This window comes from Grammomys surdaster, unplaced genomic scaffold (assembly GCF_004785775.1).
Source record: "Grammomys surdaster isolate TR1022 unplaced genomic scaffold, NIH_TR_1.0 126133, whole genome shotgun sequence".
Taxonomy (NCBI): Eukaryota; Metazoa; Chordata; class Mammalia; order Rodentia; family Muridae; genus Grammomys; species Grammomys surdaster.
This window is the reverse complement of record NW_021620941.1, coordinates 2,969,099-2,973,652: the sequence shown is the minus strand read 5'-3', so window position 1 is coordinate 2,973,652 and position 4,554 is coordinate 2,969,099.

Sequence of the window (4,554 nt, the reverse complement as noted above, 5' to 3'; positions counted from 1 at the left end):
TCTCCCTTTTTCAAGTTCACAGAACTAGGAGGAACCGCCTAGGGTAGGGCCCTACTTAGAGTTGCTTGAAAAGAAAGGGAAAATGAACTCATTCCCAATCACGAGTCTACCTTTCCCATCCACTTGGGCCTGAGGTGTCAGAGAGAAGGTGCTATTGGGTTGGGAGGGGCCAGCAGCTTGTCTCCGCGATTATACAGTGCTTGCCGGATGCATCTAGTTCAACGGCTTTTGTGGGACCCGACATGGGAAAGACGGTCAAGGGACTCAAGCTTCTGTATGACCTGTGGAGAACAGGCCTCGCTCTCTCCATGCCTTCCGCTGAAATATCCCAGAGCCAGAGTGATCACGGGACCCAAGGAAAACCAATCACTGTGTCTTACCTCCCTGCTGCTACAGTACCTGAGCACAGAGTTGGGCACGTGGTTCACGAAGAGCCAATCAGCTCTCTTCCCTAGGACACTACTCTAGGGAAGACTCTCAGGCCTCTGGAGTCCTGAGGGATGGCAGAAGCCGAGCTCCTGTCCCCAGGAGGAAGCCTGGTGTTGGAGAGGAGCCGCTAATGTAAGCAGGCCTGTGAGGGCTCAGGCAGGCCTGTGGTTTGTGTCTGAGCTCCAGGGTAATGATCAGACGCTGTAGCTCTTTCTGTCGCCCCTCCCCAGGGTCTTGGTTTGCCATCATGACTACCATCATCTTTGTGTCTCTGGCCCTACATCTGTAGGCCAGAGTGACACTGGCCTCTATTGTAGGAGAGGCTGGAAAGCTGGACATGGGGACCTGCCCAACAATGTTCTTGGAGCTGCCTGCCCTGGATACTGGCTTTCATCAAACATCTGCACAGACGTAATTAGACCTGGCTTGTTAAAGGAGTCCCCTGCCTTAATCCCGGCCCAGCTACTCCGCATGCCAGAAGGTTCTGGTGATGCATGGGCTGGAAGCACCTTTCAGATTTCCAAGCACAGTTCTTTGGGCCACCAGTTCCGGGCTGCAGCAAACAAAACACCTTTAATATGGTTCCTTCTGCAAGTCTCTGCCTTTGTCAAAGGTCACCTGTCCTTGGCTCGCTGCGGGGGGTGGGGGGGGTCTGTTTCCTTGATTGAAATCATATTCAGACCCTGTGGATTCTTTAGTGGAGACTTCTTGAGGTAATTTGAATTGGCAAGTCTTTAAAGGCAGGAATTGGAGTGGGTGGTGGAGTAAGCCTGGCCAAGAACCCAGCATGGCTTCCTCATGGGCTGGGCCAGCCTGGCTCAGAGGTAGAGGGAGACCCCTGCTGGCCTTTCTTCTTGAGTTGTGAACCCCCAACTCTGGGCTTCCATCTACCTTTCTCTGGCAACCACAGCCCTTGTATAAAATATCAAAACGGAGCCTAGAATGGCACTGTGCACCTGTGGAGTAGTGTTTGTGTGCACGGAGCCCCAGTATTTGTGCAACTAATAACACACTTCATCCATCCACTGACTCACGAATGGGTGTTTGCTGGTTACTCCTTTGAGGTGTTGTGAACAATACAGGTTAAATCTTTGTTTGAACACCTGTATGTGTGCACATATGTGTGTGTGTGTGCACGCATGTGTGTGGTGCATGTGTACACGCACATGTGAATAATGCATGTGTGTGTGTGTGTGCACATGTGTGAACGCCTGTGTGCAGGTAAGCTCACTCATGTGGGGATGCTAGAGGTGCACTAGGTGTCTTACACGCACGTGTGAATAATGCATGAGTGTGTGTGTGCACATGTGTGAACGCCTGTGTGCAGGTAAGGTCACTCATGTGGAGATGCTAGAGGCGCACTAGGTGTCTTCCTGGATCGCTCTCCACTTTACTTTTTGAAACAGAACCTCTCACTGAACCTGGAGCACATCAGTTTGGCTAGACTTGCTGGTCAATGAACTCCCAGGATTCTGCTGTCTCCCCCTCCTACCTCCCATTGTTGAGATTACAGACATGCACCCCATGCCAGGTTTTTATGTGGGTACTGGGCATCTGAACTGGGGACTGTACAATTGTAATGTAATCATTTTACCCATGAGCTGACTCCTTAGCCTTTGATGCCTATTTAATTAATTGATAAATTAATTAAATAATTAATTTCTGAGAAAGGTCTCATGTGTCTCTGACTGTCCTGGAACTTGTTATGTAGACCAGGCTAGCCTCACATTCATGAATCTACCTCCCTTTGCCTCCCAAATGCTAGGATGAAAGGCATGTGTCACTACAACCAGTTGAATGCCTATTTTTATTTCTGTGGAGATACAAACCCAGCCATGAGTTGGTGGGTCCTTCGGTAATTTTGTGTGTCAATATCCTGAGGCCCTTTCCTGCTGTTTTCCTCAGATTGGCCTGGACCCACAGCCCCACAGCTGGACCCAGCATCTCTCAGAGCTAAGGAGTGCTTCATGGGTGTCATGCTTCCCTCCTGTTCCCTTGGGGACCAGCTCTTGGAATCTTCTGGTTGAGCAGAAACATCTGTAGTATCCTGGAGCTTCTGGCTAAGCTTGATCTGGGCCATGCATGGTATTCTAGGGGCGTCTGAGTGAGCTCTAACTGAGCCTTGCATGGTATCCTAGGGGCTTCTGGGTAAGCTCTACCTGAGCCTTGCATGATATCCTAGGAGCTTCTGGGTAAGCTCTACCTGAGCAATGCACGGTATCCCAGGTGCTTCTGAGTGAACTTCTGACTTTGCTGCTCAGCCCTACAGAAGTGGTGCTAGCTGGTGGTGTGTGGGTGTGTGGGACCATGACTATGACAGCAGCCTGGATTTAGGGACAGGTGAGGCTTGGTAAACTTGCTGACTTTGATGGCCTTTCTCCTCAAACACAGGGACTATCCAATTCTGATCATCTGCCCTACACACTTGGGAGACATTATCATCATGATGGAATAGCGTATACTCGGGGAGGCACTGAAGAACCAGGGTCCAGGTGATAGCTCAGACAGTGAAGTTCTTGCCATGCAAAGACTTGAGTTCAAACTCCAGTACTCACGTAAAAAGCCAGGCATGGAGGCATGTGCTCAGAATCTCAGTGCCTAGAAGATGGAAGTGGATCCCTGCGGGCTCATATGAAAATTCTCAACCAGTGAAAGACACTATCATAAAGAAAAAACAAAGTGGATCATGCCTGAGCGTGTCCTCTGGCTTCCATATGCACCTGTGTGCGCGCGTGTACGTGCACATGCACATCACACACAGAGAGAAAAAACGACCAGGAGACATCTTGTGCCTTCATTATGGTGATTAACTTTGGGGTTCTGGAACGAAGAAAGGTCAAAGGGCACAGGCTTCCATGTGTCAAGCCATCCATCCATATAACACTTATTTATTGAAGTCCTGCTGTGTGCAGTGATCTGTGGGGAAATATTACAGGCCGAATCAGAGGAGGCCCGGGGGCTTTCCATGCCATGGCGGGTCCCACATGCAGGAGGAACATCTAAGGTTCCAGCGGCCTGGAGGCTTTGGCGGCGGCAGGGCCCAATAACACGAGGAAGTCCTTGGTTCCAAAAGGGTTTATTGTCATGGCAGACGGTAGATGGATCTGGTTGTACCCCTGTAAAACTCAGGGCAGTCCCGAGTTATATAGGGAGGGAGAAAGGGGGAGGATCTGGGGAGGTATGCTTAATTTGCTCCGCCCTCTGGCCTTCGTTAGTATGTAAATCGCTAGGGCCTGAGGCCTCTAGTCACGCCCTTTATCCCCCCGCTCTTTTTCTGTGCACTTTGGGAGGGGCTGTAATGGCTGGCCTACTTGACTGAACAATGTAATTCTATGGAGACTAGACTGTTTTTCAGGACCCTGGGTTCTGGGGGTGCGCCAAACTCCTGCCAGTTCTCACGCAGAGTCTCGGGGTTCTAGGCACATGCCCAGCCATGAACCAGAATACCCTTACACAGTCCCACAGTGATCTACTGATACAACACCTGTCTGTTAAGGTCCTACTGTATGCCCACTACAGGGTTTGGAGATGTGAATGAAAATGAGTCCAATATTACTTCTGTCCTTTGGAGACATATTCTTGTGGCTCATGTTCTTGACCAAGGTCACTTTCTGCTGTGAGCAACCCAGTTCTTTATTCAGGGTCCCTCAGCACATGGCGGGGCGGGGGGGATGAAATTCAAAAGTCAACATCTAAAGAGAAATTGTAAAAAAAGAAAAAGTTGCTTAGATGGGGGAGATGAAATTCGAAAGTCAACATCTAAAGAGAAATTGTAAAAAAAAAAAAAAGTTGCTTAGATGGTAGTGTGAAAGCATGTGTGTCTGTCGCCTGAATAGAAGTAGTTATGTAAAACTGACCATCTGAAAGGAGAACAGAACCACAAGGATGCTGCTTGGATGGGGATGCTTCTGGGATGGGGATATCTCTGGGATGGGGATGCCTCTGGGATGGGGATGGAGATGCCTCTGGGATGGGGATAGGGATGCCTCTGGGATGGAGATGCTTCTGGGATGGGGATGGAGATGCTTCTGGGATGGGGATGTCTCTGGGATGGGGATGCCTCTGGGATGGGGATGCTTCTGGGATGGGGATGGAGATGCTTCTGGGATGGGGTTGCCTCTGGGA